At 35.7% G+C, this 20,581-nt stretch overlaps 1 protein-coding gene, 1 non-coding gene and 1 pseudogene across 2 annotated transcripts in view; 1 reads left to right on the forward strand and 2 right to left on the reverse strand.

Moving 5' to 3' along the window:
- LOC127453444 (sterol regulatory element-binding protein cleavage-activating protein-like) overlaps positions 1–1,023 on the reverse strand; it is a 44,615-nt gene extending 43,592 nt beyond the window's left edge. Inside the window, exon 1 of the mRNA XM_051719779.1 lies at positions 893–1,023. The gene's annotated coding sequence lies outside the window, so the exon portion shown is untranslated. The remainder of the gene's footprint in view (positions 1–892) is intronic.
- A 483-nt stretch (positions 1,024–1,506) lies between these two features.
- trnae-cuc (transfer RNA glutamic acid (anticodon CUC)) lies at positions 1,507–1,578 on the forward strand. The gene has a single exon. It is a non-coding gene; the product is annotated as a tRNA-Glu (tRNA).
- A 168-nt stretch (positions 1,579–1,746) lies between these two features.
- On the reverse strand, positions 1,747–15,482 carry LOC127453385 (protein DEK-like; annotated as a pseudogene).
- Between the last annotated feature and the right edge of the window lie 5,099 nt (positions 15,483–20,581).

Here is a 20,581-nt window from a genome sequence, read left to right on the forward strand (position 1 = left end):
GATTTAACCACTGGAGATGTATATGGTATATGGATTACTTTTATGCTGCCTTTATGTGCTTTTTGGAGGTTCAAAGTTTTGGTCACCATTCACTTGTATTGTATGGACCTAATGAGCAGAGATATTCAAGAAATATTAATCTGTGTTCTGCAGTAGAAAGTCACACATTTGGGATGGCATGAAGGTTAGAAAGTTATGATAGACTTTTCATTTCTGGGTGAACTATCCCTTTAATTTAACAGTAAATAAAAACAGTAATGTGGTGGTTACATGGTACTCAAAGGCAATTAAAGAATACCATGGTACTACTATTGTACCATGTCAAAAAAAGAAGGCACGAGCAGGTACTCATACTGTTTCCCTCTGCTTTTATTGTCACAGTAAATAAAACTGTAAATAAACTGCGGATCTTAAAAAGCTCGTAAAGCTAACAAAAACATACAAGTTTTGCAGTTGGTAAACTCAACTGTTATGTCTATGTTTACGACATATCGGTTTTGTGTCCTTCATAACTCTTTACATCTTGTTTATTTATTAGGGTTTTTCTCTCTCGTGCGAGCTGAAGATCAACCTGATACATGTTTCCATGGTATTAACTTTAGCCGAGCGGCTAACGCTTTAGCATTAGCAACAGTTCATGTGTAAATCACCTGCTGATTTTTCATTTCCAAGCTTTGAATAGAAACACAATAAAGATAGCAAACCAGCATATATACAACATTTAATATCTTTACTGTGGTGCACGCGTGTGTAGAAAGCGGTTTGACAGCTTGTTACTTAACCAGCTATCAGTAACACTGAACACTAGGGGCCATGCCATGCTTCTCAAAGTGCTCTTATTTATAAATATAAGCACACACACCGAAACAACAGCTCTTAGATAATCGCTTACCCCGGTGGCAGGTTCTGTCCTTCCTCTCCGGGGACTTGTTTTAATAGTGAATAGGCTCCTTTCGGTTTCCAGAAGACAGGTGGCTGGAAGTCTCTACAGCTCTGCCTGCATCATGTCAGCTACTATAAGCCACTAACCAACGTGACCCGTCAATTTCAACTTGCAGTAATGGAGAACTGAAAACACGTAAAACTACGAACTCTACTGGCCAATGGGAGAAAGACAGGCTTCTGAAACGCGTCAATCTGTGACCTCTACCGGCCACATGAGGAATGACAAACTACATCTGTGAGCGTACAGTGAAAGACCAGTATTCTATTCAAATGAAATTATCTACGCTTAACACAGAGCGAGGAGTCATGCACTTTAAACAAGTATAAAACCTGTAATTTTTTATTGTTATAAGAAATAAATAAAAAATAATGTATAAACAATAACTATAACTATATATATATATATATTTTTTTTTTTTTTAAAGATTTTTAGCAGTGTTTAGAATGATACTATTAAAAAAAATCCATATTCATATTAACTACAATCGAAATATCTGAAATATTAGCGCTATACTTGTACCATGTTGTTTAAAACGCAAACTTTCAAATATTGCTATAAGCTCCCTGGTGGTCTAGTGGTTAGGATTCGGCGCTCTCACCGCCGCGGCCCGGGTTCGATTCCCGGTCAGGGAACAAGTCTTTTGAAAAGAAAGCCTTTGAATCAATAGGCACTTTCAATATCTCAAGACCTTCAGAAGTAGTCACCATGTGCATTCACAAAAGTAACAGCTGTATAAAGTTAATATAGAAAATTCTGAGCATAACACCAGCATGAAGTGACAACAAAACCTTGAACGATTTTACATATTTAATTTAATTGACATACTGTGAAAAAATATATGGAAAACAAAGACAGGTTTGATTTATTACAAAATACACAACTTTAGGTTTTTGCTTTGCTACAACAATTTTGTGAAACTATCACTGTGAGCAATGTCTGATAAACTTGCACTTTCTAACATGGCAGTTTATCAATTACTGAGGTTAGTTTTACAGTAGCAGTAGTGCAGCAGATCAACCTTAATTCCTGTCCAATCACAGAACCTACACTGATTTGTGGTTATGAGTAAAATGACAGATTTGAGACATTTGAGTTGTATTTAAAATACAAGAAAAAAAATGGAATATGAAACAGATTAAAATAAACCAAAAAGCATTTGTTCTTTATAAATTAGTATTACAGTACCAAATCGTTCCATTAAGTACATGGCTAAAATGGAAAATGCTTCTAAATGTGTTGCTTCCTACATTTAGGACCTCAGATATGTAATCCAGTGCTACTGACAGCTGACAGACCAATCGAACTAGGAAAAAAAATTGGTAATATGGTAAACGGATATATAAAAATGAAATCCAGATCGTTCGCTGTCAACTGTCACAATTCAACAAAATTACACCTTTAAAATACTTTTTAAAACAAACAAAAAAAACCTGAGTTTAATGGACAGTAAACTCATGAAATAAAATGTAAAAAAACATAATGCAACAAAACAACGAACAAAGTAATAGAAATAGAGTTTTGTTATGCAGTCTTCACCCTTGTCTTCCTTTTTAATAAGGCATTTTCTCCTCTTCACCTTCAGGATATCAGCTGGAAAAACAAGTTTGTTTTTTTTAACTCATGTTCAAGTAAAAACAAATGATATCAGTGTAACAGTATTTTGATGGTACTTACACTTTTAACAATGTCTTTGATAAACTCCTTTCTACTGGTAAGATCAAAGTGAGGATATTTATCATAAACCTAGAAAAAAAGTAAAATCAAAGATTCCATTAAAATCATATGAAAGGCAGTGTCAAAGTTCAATGACTCCAATACTGTATATAGTACAAGCACAATCCAACAGAAGAAAAAGTTATACCCAGGCATTTTTACAGTTCCACATAATCCTTCAAAAATATGCTATTTTTCCAGTTAAAGGAATATTGCGGGTTCAATACAAATTAAGCATTTGTGGCATAATGAAGATTACCACAAAAAGTAATTTCGACCCTTTTCTTAAAGAGCACCTATTATGGTTTTTAAATGTGCCTAATTTTGTTTTAAAGGTCTCATACAACAGATTTACATGCATCCAAGGTCAAAAAACACTTTAATTTACTCATAATTTAAATTGCAGCATTACCTTTTTTCCCAGTGTCAAAAACAACTCGTTCAATGATCCGTTCTAAAGGATTCATTCTAAACTCCTCCTTTCAGAGAGCCTACTCTGCTCTGATTGGTCAGATGTCCCAGTCTGTTGTGATTGGTCTACCGCTTAGTGTAGTGTTTGAGGGCGTCAAAGCTGTTCGCGAGCAGCCAATGAAGACCAGAGGTGGGTTTTTTGTTACCAAATTACATAGGTTAGTACAGGAAGTCTGGAATTACTAACGACTCGTTTCAGGTGTTCAGAATTGGTTCTTTCTTTTGGGAGTCAATAACTCCATTTGTCGTGCACTTTGATTTTTGAAACTTTGCAGACTTTTTTACATTCACAAACAGCTATATAACAACTACATGAAAGGTAATATTTGAAAAACCATAATAGGTGCTCTTTAAAAAAAAATGCAAAAATTGAGTGAGGCACTTAGAATGGAAGTGAATGGGACCAATTTTTGGAGGGTTTAAAGGCAGAAATGTGAAGCTTATAATTTTGTAAAAGCACTTACATTAATTCTTCTGTTAAAATTAATGTATTATTTGAGCTGTAAAGTTGTTTAAATTGTAATTTTTACGGTCATTTTAGGGTTTGTTGACATTACATCATGGCAATGAAGTTGTAAAATTGGGTATAACTTTACACAGAAAAGGTTAGCAAGCGATTTTATCACACTAAAATCATGTTAACACACATACTTTTTACGCCATGTAGCTACACTTTTGAATAAGTGAGTATTTTAACTTCCAAAATTGGCCATCATTCACTTCCATTGTAAGTGTCTCACTGTAACCCAGATTTTAACTTTTTTTTAAAGAAAAGGAGGGGCAAGTCAAAATAAATTTTTGTGGTCATCAATATTATGCCACAAATGCTGTTGATTGAGCTTCACTTGTATTAAACCTGGAACATTCCATTAATGCAGTGACATAGGATACCTGTCAGCAAAGCTGCTTCATTGTCACTTCCTCAAAGTTTGCATTTTAAGGAGATCCTGAATTGTCTCCTTTAACTGGTCATCGGTTGGTGGCTTTTTAACCATTTTGATAAATGTCTGATCATCATCAGAGCTATCACTTTCAACTGGAAGGAAAAATACAGCATGTCAAACTCAACAGGAAGACTATAAGGGGCCGTTCAGACCGAATGTGTTCTTGCGCTAAAAAAAATGCTAGACGCAATACAATACAAAGTTTACTTTAAATTGACACACTGCCAAGAAATGAGGTGATCCTTCACGAGAAGCGACAACGGTGAAAGACATACATCTAGTGCATGTTTACATAGAAACACAGCACAAAAATGTGTTCGGGGTAAACGGCCCTTCAAGGGATAGTTCACCCCAAAATTAAAATTCTTTCATCATTTACTCACCCTAATGCCATTCCAGATGTGTATGACTTCTTTTCTTGTTCTGAACACAAAGATTTTTAGAAGAATATCTCAGCTCTGTAGGTCCATACAATGTGAATGGAGGACAACATTTTGAAGCTCCAAAAAGCTATCCATAAGACTCCAGTGGTTTAATCCAGGTCTTCAGAAGCGATATGATAGGAGTGGGTGAGAAACGGATCAATATTTAAGTCCTTTTTTTACTATAAATTCTCCTTCCTGCCCAGTAGGTGGAGATATGCAAGAAGAATGTCAATTGCCAAATACAAAAAAAAAAAAAAACGTGAAAGTGGAGAACGATAGAAAAAATTACTTAAATACTGATCTGTTTCTCAACCGCACCGATCATATCGCTTCTGAAGACAACGATTTAACCACTTTTATGCTGCCTTAATGTGTTCTTGGAACTTAAAAATGTTGGCACCCATTCACTTGCATTGTATGGACCAACTGAGCTTAGATATTCTTCTAAAAATCTTTGTGTTCAGCAGAAGAAAGTCATACACTGGGATCTGGGATGGCATGAAGGTGAGTAAATGTTAAGAGAATTTTCATTTTGGGTGAACTATCCCTTTAAGGCAGGGGTGCTCACACTTGTATGGCATGAGATCTAGTTTTTAATAATGCTATTACAGTAAAATTTACCATGCACAAATTAAATAAACACTGGCGGCCAAAAGTTTGGAATAATATACAGATTTTGCTTTTATGGAAAGAAATTGGTACTTTTATTCACCAAAGTGGCATTCAACTGATCACAATGTATAGTCAGGACAGTAATAATCCTCCACGTGCAGCCATGACAGCTATGCAGATCCTTGGCATTCTAGCTGTCAGTTTGTCCAGATACTCAGGTGACATTTCACCCCACGCTTCCTGTAGCACTTGCCATAGATGTGGCTGTCTTGTCGGGCACTTCTCACGCAACTTACAGCCTAGCTGATCCCACAAATGCTCAGTGGGGTTAAGATCCATAACACTGTCCAATGTTTGTGTTTCTTTGCCCACTCTAACCTTTTCTTTTTGTTTTTCTGTTTCAAAAGTGGCTTTTTCTTTGCAATTCTTCCCATAAGGCCTGCACCCCTGAGTCTTCTCTTTACTGTTGTACATGAAACTGGTGTTGAGCGGGTAGAATTCAATGAAGCTGTCAGCTGAGGACATGTGAGGCATCTATTTCTCAAACTATAGACTCTGATGTACTTATTCTCTTGTTTAGTTGTACATCTGGTCTTGCACATCTCATTTTGTCCTTGTTAGAGCCAGTTGTCCTCTGTCTTTGAAGACTGTAGTGTACACCTATGTATGAAATCTTCAGGTTTTTTTTGGAAATTCCAAGCATTGTATAGCCTTCATTCCTCAAAACAATGACTGACTGACGAGTTTCTAGAGAAAGCAGTTTCTTTTTTGCCATTTTTGACCTAATATTGAACTTAAGACATGCCAGTCTATTGCATACTGTGGCAACTCAAAAACAAACACAATGTTAAGATTCATTTAACGAACCAAATAGCTTTCAACTGTGTTTGATATAATAGCAAGTGATTTTCTAGTACCAAATTAGCAATTTAGCATGATTACTCAAGGATAAGGTGTTGGAGTGATGGCTGCTGGAAATGGGGCCTGTCTAGATTTGATCAAAAATGACTTTTTTCAAATAGTGATGGTGCAGTTTTTTTTACATCAGTAATGTCCTGACTATACATTGTGATCAGTTGAATGCTACTTTGGTGAATTAAAGTACCAATTTTCTTCCGAAAAAGCAATATCTGCACATTATTCCAAACTTTTGGTCGCTAGTGTGTACATTGTAGAAAGTGTTGTCATGATACCAACATTTCAGTAATCGGAACCAATACCAGTGAAATTTATTAATACTCGATTCAAAAACTAATACTAATTTGTTAATTGGGTAAACATTGTTTCAAATTCAAATAATTATTCAAGACAAGGGAACAGTTAGTGATAAAATAAGAACAAAGAAACAAATTAAGAAAACAGTGCTTAAAATATCAAACAGCAGTATCAAGTATTCAAGTAAACATTCTTTTATTCTCGTGGATTACATGTCTCCACTGTATGATTATAATACATTCATATTTTAAGCTACTAAAGTTATCAAGCCAAGAGCAATGGCTGGATAACTTTAGTTTTCTTGTTACTGTTGTTAATAATAATAATGACACAGACAGTGACAGGTCTATCAGGCTGCATTTACACTGTAAGTCCTAATGCACAGATACGATATTTTAATACAAATCCACTTTTTTTTGTCCCGGTGTTTACACATACTTCAGACATAACTGATTGTGTTCTATCAATACCTCGCTACGACAGGCATTTTGAAATGTATATGACTATTCCACAGGTGCGTATCTGTATTACGTAAATGCTCTCACAACACACGCACATACACAAAAAGGAGTCATTTATATTCACGTGGAAAGCTATACCTGATTGGACGATTCAGTAATATTTATCAGGATACGCTAACTGATTGGTTGTAGAAACTATAGCCCTACCCCTAATCGTAACCGTAACCAATCAGGTAGAGCTTTTCTCATAAATATGAATGAGTCGTCTTCTACTGCTATCCTACTTTTTGGAAATCCACCCGTTTGGGAGCCGCAATGGGGGAATAAAGTGATCTTTAAGAATTTCGTTATTTAAGTAGTGTCCCTCTCTACTCCCTGTACCATTTGACCTGTTACCAAGAGTGACAGTGGATGTCTTGTGATTGACCAGTCGATCGTGATCGACATAATGAACACCCCTGCTTTAAGGTTTCAATACTTTGATAATACCTCATCATTACCTTTGCTCTTGCTAGCATTCTTTTCCCCCCTATTGCTACTGCTGTTAGCTTTCTTGGTTTTGGGGACAGGCATTGCTGGAGCTTTTCTCTTTGCCACAGGCTTCTTCTTTGTCTAGGAAATTAATTCAATTATTCATTCAAATCCAATCATACTGTAGAACCACAGGGTTACAGTAGTTAAGTATGAAAAAAAAATCGATTGGTTGAAAGTGACACTAGAAAGCATTCAGTAGTAGCTAGAAAACATTCAGAATATATATATATATATACACTGAACAAAAATATAAAAGCAACATGTAAAGTGTTGGTCCCATGTTTCATGAGCTGAAATATAAGATCCCAGAAATTTTCCATATGCATTGATTAGATTAGATTAGGGCCTAATGAATTTATTTCAATTGAATGATTTCCTTAAATGAACTGTAACTCAGTAAAATCTTTGAAATTGTTGCATGTTGCATTTATATTTTTGTTCAGTATATACATATATATATATTATTTTATTTTATTATTATTATTATTATTATTACCAAATAATAGTTGCATCCAACCTTTTTTGTGTCTTGATCACTGTTCTCTTCATCTGATGCAGACTGATCAGACTATTCTTCAGCTTTCTTTGTGGTCTTTTTATAGGGAGATTTCTTTTTACGAGGAGATTTCTGTTTGGATTTTAAATTGGAGGCTGATTTCTAAATAAGCAATTATGCACAGTATGATTGTCTTTCATAAACTATAAAATCATAAATGTGTCAGAATGTATTAATCATTTATCACATCTCTAGAAGCGAACTCACAACAAGAAAAAATAATTTCACTCACTTCCTCCTCACTGTCCTCCAAATGAGCCATATACTCTTTCTCACTGTCATCATCATCATCATCTTCCTCTTTATCAGAAGACTTACTTTCACTGTCTTTACGTTTTTGACTCGCTGTTACTGACTTCTCAGTGCCCTTATTTTTCTCTTTTCTCTCCTCCTCTTCATCATCATCATCATCACTGCTAGGATCACAGACAATAGCTTTGGACTTCCGACTTTTTGTGATTTTTTTACTTTTGGATGAAGACTTATTTTCTCTTTTGGCATCTTTGGTTGTCTTCTTTTTTTTCTTTATAACATGCTGCATAGGTAAAAAAAAAAAAAGAAACATAAGAGGGAATTCACTGAGAAGAAATTGCAAATCAAGTATGCCCAAAATATTCGTGTTGAACGCAGTTTGCGTAGCACAATTCCCAATCTTTCAGGCCAATTAGTAGAGCTTAACTTGTATGGTAGGGCTGGATGAAAATATACATTTTCCAATGCATCGCGTCATTATTTGGACAATCTCAATATAAATTCTTTAATCCCAAGTTTGATCTTTTACTTTATGCGGCAACACTAGTACAACACGATTAAATCACTCGCATATGCGACCAAATTTCGCACTATGTGACTAAAATATCTATTCTTAGCCACTGGCTGGTACATTTTCAGAGTTCAGTCACCAGTGATTGAGAAGTATATGGGCGAAGAAGCTTAGCATCGAGATCCTTTCACTCTGTGTTTAGAGTAAAAGTTTGATTTGACTCATTCTGTGCAATGTGTGCTCAAAGACGAGATCCACGCAATCCATATGTCATTGAAGAATGCCTCTTTTAATACCCTTTCTGTAATTTACAGTCAGTTCAGTTGATCAAAAACAAAATATAAACATTTAATTCTAATCACACATAACATGGATGAGGTAAAGAAGCTCTCGTTAATGTGCGCTCAACAAACAATTCTGTGATTCTCACTTAACTGCCAAGATTCTTAAAGAGATCGTCCCGTTTCCGTACGTATTCTACAAATCAATGTTAATCCTTGTAATTAGTACAAATTATGCATGTAAACAATAGACATAATTAGATCAGATTATTTCAAGACATCATATTTATTGATGGAATACATAAGCGGTGTCTCAAATGATGCACTATACAGTACACTATCAGGGCTCCAGACTGCGACTAAAATGGTTGCAAATGCGACCAAAAATTATTGATTGCGACAATAATTTAAAATCTAGTCACTATTGGCGACAGTCGGGTTGAGTGCGTTCATATGCGGTTTTGTCAGATATCATCTTGAGCGCACCAGTGTGTCTCGAGCCGCTTTTCATCCATTCTGTTTCTGACAAGCTCGCTGCACCACACGCAACAACAAACCCAGCGCGAGAGAGTCGTGAACAAATGACTCTTTTGAACTGGGTCTTTTTCATGAATCACTCGAAAATAATTGAGGGTTTGATCACAGGAGCTCAGGTTAGCAGTTTGAATCAGATTCACTTTCTCAGCGAATCAGCCATCAGTGAGCTCACAACTGGGAGCGCAATCATTTCAAAATAAGAGTCCCATGTATATTTCGGGCGTCTTTATACTTAAAAGTCCCATATTGTGTACCCCTTTTTTTCCTGGTAATTATTGATTGGGACTGGAGAAGCACAATAAACTGCATCTGGGATTTCATTCAATTTATTTTAAAACTAATATATATATATATATATATATATATATATATATATATATATATATATATATATATATATATATATATATAAAATCAAGGTTTTTTGTTTTTGTTTTTTTTACACTAGTTGTACACAACTATTACACAAGGTGCAAACATTCTTTGATGCTCAAGAAGTCAACACACTGCTCTCCGCATACTATACTTTAGGTAAATATCTGTAATGAAGATTCTGAAGAGCAGTACTAAATAAAAAATTATGACCCTCTTTATATTAGGTGGCCTTAACTACTATGTACTTTACCATTTGATACAATGTACTTATTAACATACATGTTGCATTGTAATCACATTTAAAGTACTTGCATTTAATTACATTTGTAGTTACATGGTTAACTTTACCTCTAACACAACCCTTACCCCAAAACCTAAGTCTAACCCCTAACCTTACTCCTAAACCTACGCATACCTCAACCTCAGTAGAAGCAAATGTGGGAATTTTGCAGAAAAACATGTAGTTACACAGTAAATACATAGTCTTGTATGTATTTAATGTTAGTACATAGTAGTTAAGGCCACCTAATATAAAGTGTGACCAAAAATTATTTTATCTCTTATATTTATATAAACTATGAAAGGGATGTGAACATTTATGAGACAAAAGGGAATGCAAATTTATCTTCTCAACTATATATACTATTTATTAAACCTCCAATTAATGGGTTATCAGCTGTCTTCCTTTTCTTCGGCTTTCTATCTAGTTTCTGAACAGATATCTAAATCGAGCAATTCTTTGATTTGGTGACTAAAAACAGGCATTGGCTCCTTAATGTTTAAGTCATTTTTTTAGTCTGGAGCCCTGCACTATGCACTTACAATTTACACTATGCACTCAGCCATGTGGTGGATGAATTTTAAAAGTGTAGCTCATCCTAAATGGAACACTTAATGTTTTTTTACTAGTGGAAGTATTCGCAGCTGACAGAAGTGACGTTTCAAACAAATGCAATGTGTTGCTGCTAGCTTTAACGTGTTAGCCAACCTCAGTTCAACACTTGTATCTCAAACAACGTACATATTCACAAAGCGTGGGGTGATGATAAAGCATTCAACTCAAAATTGTAAGGTGCTGTCTTCATTGAAGTTTCACTAGTTGCTACATTTTCCATTATTTACAAAGCTACATACGGCGAGCCGCATGCATGAAGTGTCCAACGTTCCACACTCCGTTTTGATGGCCTAAAATGTGCATCATCTGTGTACTCATAGTACACTTCTTTTTGTTTCATTTTCAGTTTTAACATACCACTCGTACTACTAACACTACAAAATGACATAGAATAGTTTGAAAGTGTGCTGTTTGAGATGTACCTATAGATAGGTACATTTTTAAAAAGCTAAAATGTGACCAAAATGATGAAAAACTAATGATAAAATATAATTTGTAAAATGATCATTTTCGTTATGCACCTAGTTAGAACGTCCCCTGTATAATTACCAGCAATAGCTGCGTTTATTTTCTATATGCGATCAAAATGGATATAACTGAAATATACCTATATGACTCAATATCGAATTGAAATCAGAATCAAAAAAGCTGTATCAATATCCCACCCAACTGTATTGAACCCAACACATTCTTTTAACTGTACAGTGACACATAAAAATGCTGATTGCTGTTGTTAAGATAAAAAGATAGTCTCAAGCATTTTACCTTCCCTGTGTTAGTTGGACATACGAGAAAATTCATGATCCTCTCAACAAGAACAACTTGTGTTCCACTCCTCTCCAGATCAAGAGTCTGACAGATGGTCCTGAGCAGTGTTTTCAGGAGTGGTGATGGCTTAGTGGGCTAAAGCACATAACTGGTAATCAGAAGGTTGCTGGTTCGATCCCCACAGCCACCACCATTGTGTCCTTGAGCAAGGCACTTAACTCCAGGTTGCTCCAGGTGAACTGTCCCTGTAATAAGTGCACTGTAAGTTGCTTTGGATAAAAGCGTCTGCCAAATGCATAAATGTAAATGTAAGTCTGCCACACAGATAAACCTCATTACCACACCATTCATTAGTCAATGAGAGTACTATAAAAATATTGCCCTTTGTAACACATGAGCTCAATTATGAATCTTTTGGTTTCATTGTGCGCATGCATCAATTCTAGTACTGATTTCGCAGTGATATATAAACACTCAAAAACAGGGTGTCTGCAGGTTCATGAAGATAAATATAATACTTTTAACGAAATATTTCAGGTTTAATACAGGCTCAATCAACATCATTTATGGCATAATATTAATTACCACAAAAAAATAATTTAGACTTGCCCCTCCTTTTCTTTAAAAAAAAAAAAACAACAACAACTCTGGCTTTTTGAACATTAAAATACACACTTTTTCAAAAGTATAGCCACAAGACATAAACAATATGCATGTAAACACTTACAAACCTTTTCTGTAAAAAGTTATAGCTTATTGTACAACAACTTTACACTGCCTCACTGTAACCTAGATTTTTGCTATTTTTTAAATAAAAGGAGGGACGAGTCAAAATTCATTTTTGTGTTAATCAACATTATGCCACAAATGCTGTCGATGAGCTTATAGTGTGAATTTGTGGCGTGGCTACTTGTAGTAAACTGTTCAACCGGGAGAATATGAACATCCATGGCAGACGTGTTACAGATGAATCAAAACTCAGCGACGCAAAAAAAATCAAAGAATTGCTAAAAGACAAAGAGACAGAGAATGGAGTAAAAGAGTCCGAGGGGTGTTGCCAAAGGTTGTTTGAAGCATGCTTTATTTTTGTAATTCCGTTTGGTGCCATTAGTAGCGCAGAAATTACGCACTTCAACTTTAACTAATACTGAACCCGGAATATTCCTTTAAGACCAAGAACATGCAAATGTAACAGCTCTCAGAAACAGGAGCTGGTTCATCATTTTTTAGGACCCCATGCAAAGTTCAGATTTGAGCACATAAAGCTCTGTTTGAGCAGAGTTTGGGGTGGGACTTCCATTTTGTTGAAAATGGAAGGCATTTAGGAAAACTTTGGGAATGTTTTTTCAATTGCAATTCAGACTGATGCCGCTAATGGCGCAGAAATTACAAACAGCACCTTATGAGAAACTGGTCACAGTTGCTGTAATCCCTCAATCAACATGTAAAGTTTTTTCATAAATAAAGTCGCACCTGAATATAATTAACACCTTGACACTTCGGGACTCACTTCTCTTTAACCGTCTGACTTCTCTTCAGGTGCTCAACATGTCAGACGCACTCCATGAAGAGTAATTTGCCTTGTTTTAATTGGGAGAATTTGCTTTAAAGGGGTCATGACATGCCTTTTTTTTATTACTTTAATATGTTCCTTGCGGTTCACTTATATTATTAGTACGATTTTTTGCACAAAAAACAGTCATATTGATCCTCTGTCAAAAACGCTCTGTTTTGGTTCTGCTTCTCCTTTAAGACTCGACAGTAAACGTCCACTGTTATGATTGGCTCTCTGCTCGTGACTGACCTGCACTCTCCTTGCCATCTCACTGCTCACCACTACTGGGCAGGCTATGTATACCTTAAAGTAGGTGATGATGTGTTGTTGTGGAGGCGGTCAGAAGAAAATGTCTAACACAGTGTGACATCACAATGTAGAGGAAGTAGAAAACGAGACATTTTGGCAGCTTGGTTTCAACAAATGCACTTTTTGCAGTGAGGAGGAAGTTTTGAGTTCTGAAACTTGAGTTCTGACCTCTTATATGTCAAAAGATCGAGGTAAATTTGATTCCACATGTCATGACCCCTTTAAGTAATCATGTAATCATAACAGTTTTTCATATTCTGTTTATGTTTTGTAAAAAAACGGAACAAATAATACATATCTGTTTATAACACATGTAACTCTATACTTTATACAAATAAACAGCTTTTAGTCTGTGAGTAAATTAATTTGTCAACTTATTAGCGACTTTTGATCATGGTTATTTCTGAGATTTGCAACTCTCTTTACTACGCACGAATTATCCGGTTCACTGACTGAAAGTTTTACTACCAGTGTGATGAAACGTCATTTTGTTGGCATGTGAGGAGTCGTGCATGACAGCGGTCAAGAGTTTGTTAGCACAATCATGGACAAAACATTTAAATTGGCTGCATAAAACAATTTGTAATGGCAAAATACTCTGAATTGGCTACTTTACAATGCTTCTACCATCTCAATGACTGATGTTTTCATCTGTTTGTGTGTAAGAATATGTGTTTTGGTGTGCAGCATGTTTGACCAGTGACAGCAATTACGTGTAAATTATGTATATATGTCGCTTTAGACTACAAGTCGCAGCACCTTTGAGAAAAAAAAATAATAAAAAAAACAACACAACTTATATTCCGGGAAATACTGTAATACTTTAACATTACAATACAGTTGGGGCCTGGGTAGCTCAGTGGTAAAAGATGCTGGCTACCACCCTTGGAGTTCGCTAGTTCGAATCCCAGGGCATGCTGTGTGACTCCAGCCAGGTCCCCTAAGCAACCAAATTGGCCTGGTTGCTAGGGAGGGTAGAGTCACATGGGGTAACCTCCTCGTGATCGCTATAATGTGGTTCGTTCTTGGTGGGGCGCGTGGTGAGTTGAGCGTGGATGCCGCGGTGGATGGTGTGAAGCCTCCACACGCGCTATGTCTCCGTGGCAACGCGCTCAACAAGCCACGTGATAAGATGCATGGGTTGACGATCTCAGATGCGGAGGCAGCTGGGACTGAGGCAAACCACTACGCGACCACGAGGACTTAAAAAAAAGCACATTGGGAATTGGCCAATCCAAATTGGGAGAAAATGGGGAAAATCAAAAAAAAAAAAAAAAAAAAAAACATTACAATACAGTTTAAGACGTTAAGGCCTTGATCTAAAAAAGAAAAAATTCCGACCATGCAGAAACCCTGAAAAAGCATCGAAGTGGTTAAACAGACTACCTTGTCACCTTTTCCTTCTTTTTGTTGTAAGGGTCACTGTCAACCTCAAACGGGAACCCACTGAACAATCGAAGATTTTTCTGCAGTGATGATGCCTGTAAAACATTAAGAAGCACAAACCTTGAAGAATAACGTTTTATTTTTATTTTATTTTTTTTAAACATTTACATGTTAAGCGAGTTTCCAAACTAAATTGCTTACAGCTCCAGGTCGATCATATAGAATCTTATGCAGAGGTTTGAGCAGAGGGGCTTTGAGAGTTCCGATGGAGTGATTAACCTGTGCAATGTCTCCAAGTTTGGCGCCTTTTCCTGTGCTCTCAATCTTAAGTTTTCCTTTGGTTTACTCGTTTACTCAGTCTCTGGCCAATTTGTTTCTCCCATTTTCCTTCAAGGATTTCAACCTGGTCTGGAAAGATAATTACATGATGACTGAAGGACAAAGGTAGGTAACACTGGTTTAAAAAATGAAGAGAAAGAACCTAAGAAACCAAATACCTAAGTAATTTATTTTCCTGAAGAAAATAGGTCTTTCAGGATTTTCATTATAAACAAGCTCATAAACATTTCTTGAAAGAACAGGGTTGACACGTGAATTGTTACATGAACATACACATTTTGCTTTTGGGTTTAGGTTTTCCTGATTCATCATCCAATGTACCCCTCTCTTCCTCTTTTGTGCTGATTTCATCAAGAGGATGATCCTCTGACTTGACAGCTTCCATTGCTTCACTCATGTTTGGAATCTTTTAGTTGCATCCTACATTAGATGGATGGATAGACAGATATTTTTTTAACAATCCATTTAACTGGCTTTAAATAAATATAGTTGGGCATCACCTCCCTATAAATACAATGTCAAGTTCAACAGCATACCACAAGTAGACTTTTATTGGCCGTCTCCATGAGGGAACCCTCTTCATGTAGAATAAAACTGCTTTTAGAAGGTTACTGATATGACTGGAGTCTTCCTCTCATGTTAGTGCTCATGATTTAATGCATACTGTATGTTTCAAAATTACTATTCATTTCTTTAGAAGTAAAACTTTTTAAAGACAATTAATGTCCATGACCTTTCCAGTCATTTGTGATCAGTGGAAAAGGGTTTCAAAATAATTATTTTGAATTAGATGAATTAATTCACATTTTTAATCAATTCAGTAATTAATAATACAGACGCTTTTGGCGCATGAAAAGAACCGACTTAATTGAACAATATGCTCAATTTCTAGCTGCTGAAATATTTTACAGCATAACACAAAAAAACGTATATTTACTATAGGCATTTCCATAACTTTTAACATTTGTTTATTTCTTTTTACTATTGTATTATTACTTTTTCAGGCCTGGACAATACAATTATAAAATTACCTCATATTAACTATTTCCAACACTGTATAATATATATACATTCATCCCCTCTATCTAGCCTGTCACATCACCGACAGCGCGCGCTGATCCTTCAAAACAAATTTGGCGCATGTTTGTTTTGTATCAGCTAAACAGACTCTTGCCCTTTGCATGTTAACAGGCTAATAGATTATCATCGTAAGAGAGTAAAACTAAATAAAAACGGCACTATATGTTAAATGCATAATCAAACTTTTATAACGTGCGTAAACCATACTTACATACATTCATAAGCTCGCGACTCAAAGCTTTAAGGCTGCACAAGCCTGATAGCGTCATAGCTTGTTTGTCCCGCCCACTTGCTCACAATAAAACATTGAAATTTACATTTGCTGCAAAAGCACAGTGGAAAGAAATGTTGCACATGGTAAACCTCAATAAAACCCATGAACTCACACTTAATAAATATAGTCACTGTACGTTGGTGCTCCTGCGCAGTGTGTTTGAAAAGAGAGGGCGGGCTGTCACGTGACCACGCACGGACTCTTATAAAAGTACAAACTGTCGCAAAAATGTTTATGCACGGGTGCGTGTTTTACATAAGAATACAAATATATGAATTTTAAAATATTTAATATAAATATAGAACTGTCATAAAATAAAATATTTAAAAATGTAAAAAATATATATTTTGTAGTTTTCATGCTTTGTCATAAGATACACTGTGAGATTCCATTGAAATTGTAGAAATTGTTAAAATTACATATTTGCATTGTGATATTATTCTCATAATAATTAGCACATTTCCCCCACAAATTCTCATTACCTTATTGTGGGATGAAATGTGACCTGTTCTTGAGAGGTTTTGTGACATTCAACTGCATATATTTTTTTGCATATGTATTTGGAATAATTTACTTCAATATCTACATACAATGTCTGGTGCTGAAATACAGTGCAGTTTTAGGAGTTATCAAAGCTGGGCTCAGTTATCAGTATGGTGATATATGATAAAAAAATAAATAAATAAAATAAAAATGTAATCCTCCTCCATATTATGTGTTTATTTGTTTGGCTTATTTAACTGATTAGCTAAACAACAGATTAAAACAAGGCTTGTAGACTTGTTATTGATGTAATGTTGCAAGGTTCCCAGAATTTAGAGGTTAAGGGAACGTTGGAGAAAAACATTATGGGAGCCATAATGCACAACCTAACAGAAACGTTCTGTTTACATACAGAAAACACTTCCGACTAACCAAAAAAGAACTTTAAAGTTCTTTTTAACTAACAATTTTTGGTTCCCAGACCGTTCTGAGAACGCTAGTTTTTGTTTCACAGAACATTCTGGGAACCAAAAATTGTTAGTCGGGTTCTATGTTTAGAAACTCAGAAACACTTCAGATACATTGCTGAGGGATTTAAATGAATCTTTTAATTTAATTAATTTCACAAAATATGTTTAATTTATTCAATACTTACCATATTATGAACAAAAGAAAATGTGTCTTTATACTATCATGAATATCTCCAGCCCTTCGGTTTGTGGTGGCAGTAGTAATTTCACTAACAGCAGGGGGCAATATGGCAAAAGCTACTTGAATCACATTCATGTTATGATCTCCAACACAGTTATGTTCCATCATAGTTTTAACCCTTGCATTGCTGTTGTTCTATTTAAAAACAGTGTATCAACACCTGGGGTGTTTAAGACAAGATCCTTATTCTTTGAAATACACATTTTCAAGCTCTTTGACCAGAAAGACTGCCAAACCAAACTCTTAAAGGAATATTCCAGGTTCAACACAAGTTAAGCTCAATCAACAGCATTCATGGCATAATGAAGATTACCACAAAACAATATTTTGACTCATCCCTCCTTTTTCGTTCTTTAAAACAAAAACAATCTCAGTTACAGTGAGGCATTTACAGTGGAATTCAATGGGGCCAATACATAAATGTTAAAGCACTCATGTGAGCATTTGATCAACACAGACATATAACAATATGTGTGTTAACATGATTTTAGTGTGATACAATTGCTTACAAATCTTTTCTGTGTAAAGTAATATCCAATATTACCACTACTTTGCCAGGATATGAAGTGGCGGTTCTGGCTTACTTGGTGCCCCAGGCGAGATCCGACATGGTGGCCCCCTTAATATCAACAACAACAACATGAGAAACAGATCAATATTTAAGTCCTTTTTATACTCTAAATCTCCACTTTCACATCTGAAAGTCACATTTGATGCCTGGTAATTTCACTGTCACATCTGAAAGTGTAAGTGGAGATTTAGAGTGGACTTAAATATTGATCTGTTTCTCACCCACATCTACAGTTGAAGTCAGAAGTTTACATAAACCTTAGCCAAATTCACTTAAAATCAGTTTTTCACAATTCAGGACATTTAATTGTAGAAAATTCCCATTCCCTGTCTTAGGTCAGTTAGGATCACTACTTTATTTTAAGAATGTGAAATGTCAGAATAATAGTAGAGAGAATGATTTTTTTAAGCATTCCTTAAGCCATTTTGCCACAACTTTTGAGGTATGCTTGTGGTCACTGTCCATCTGAAAGACCCATTTGTGACCGAGCTTTAACATCCTATCTGTCTTGAGATGTTGCTTCAATATATCCACATAATTTTCCTTCCTCATGATGTCATCTATTTTGTGAAGTGCACCAGTCTCTCCTGCAGCAAAGCACCCCCACAACATGATGCTGCCACCCCCATGCTTCATGGTTGGGATGGTGTTCTTCTGCTTGCAAGTCTCACCCTTTTTCCACCAAACATAACGATGGTCATAATGGCCAAATAGTTCAATTTTTGTTTCATTAGATCAGAGGACATTTCTCCATAAAGTAAGAAGCATCTTCACAAGGTCCTTTGCTGTTGTTCTGGGATTGATTTGCACTTTTTGCACAAAACTATGTTCATCTCTAGGAGACAGAATGCGTCTCCTTCCTGAACGGTATGATGGCTGAGTGGGCCCATGGTGTTTATACTTGCGTACTATTGTTTGTACAGATGAACGTGGAACCTTCAGGTGTTTGGAAATTGCTCCCAAGGATGAACCAGACTTGTGGAGGTCCACAGTTATTTTTTTGAGGTCTTGGCTGATTTCTTTTGATTTTCCCATGATGTCAAGCAATGAGGCACTGAGTTTGAAGGTATGCCTTAAAATACATCCACAGGTACACCTCCAATTCAGTACACCTCCTATCAGAAGCTAATTGGCTAATTGTCTAATGGCTTGATATCATTTTCTGGAATTTTCCAAGCTGCTTAAAGCCACAGTTGGTGTATGTAAACTTCTGACCTGCTGGAATTGTGATATAGTCAATTAAAAGTGAAACAATCTGTCTGTAAACAATTGTTGGAAAAATTACTCATGTCATGCACAAAGTAGATGTCCAAATCGACTATAGTTTGTTAATATTAAATCTGTGGAGTGGTTAAAAAATGAGTTTTAATGACTTTAACATAAGTGTATGTAAACTTCTGACTTCAACTGTAAGTATATGTAAACTTCTGACTTCAACTGTATCATGTTGCTTCTGAAGACATAGATTTAACCACTGGAGTCTTATGGATTACTTTTATGCTGCCTTTATGTGCTTTTTGGAGCTTCAAAGTTCTGGCCAACATTCACTTGCATTGTGTAGACCTACAGAGCTGAGATATTCTTCTAAAGACGTTGTTTGTGTCCTGCAGAAAAAAGTAAGCCATACATATCTGAGATATGGACCTACAGAGCTGAAATATTCTTCTAAAAATATTCATTTGTATTCTGCAAAAGAAAGAAAGCCATGTTTCTGGAATGGCATGAGGGTGAGTAAATGATGAGATAATTTTCATTTTTGGGTAAACTGTCCCTTTAAATAAAAATGAATATATAAATTATATTATACTGTTGATCATGATTATCTTATGTTTGTTCAGAATGTAAGAATACATTATGAACATTCATAATCTTAACCATATAGAACCTTTAAGGCTGAATAGCCTATCAGGAACAACTATGGGCACCTTTCCCCCATTGCGCCCTTGTGAGCTCTCTGTGGGGGCGGGGTGGCTCGATTTTGGGTACATTTCTCACATCGCAATGTTCGCGGCTGCCTATATCGCCTATGCCAGGATCCGCTACTGAGGACATGAAACGCTGTAAACCCTAATACTGCAGTAAAAACGACGATTTAAACACCTTAACAGCTTAAATAATACACAGTACACAAGTTTTAACAGAATAATTACTGTAAGCGCTTTTATAAAATTATAAACTTCAAATTTCTGCATTTAAACCCTCCAAAAATTGGCATTCACTTCTATCGTAAGAGCCATCAGAGTAACCTCGCTTTTTTTTTTTTTTTTTTTTTTTTTTTATAAAAGGAGGGTTGAGTTGAACTTTTTTTTTGTGGTAATCAACATTATGCCACATGCCGTTGATTGAGCTTAACTTGTTTTAAAACTAGAATATACCT

This window comes from Myxocyprinus asiaticus, chromosome 15, assembly GCF_019703515.2.
Source record: "Myxocyprinus asiaticus isolate MX2 ecotype Aquarium Trade chromosome 15, UBuf_Myxa_2, whole genome shotgun sequence".
Taxonomy (NCBI): Eukaryota; Metazoa; Chordata; class Actinopteri; order Cypriniformes; family Catostomidae; genus Myxocyprinus; species Myxocyprinus asiaticus.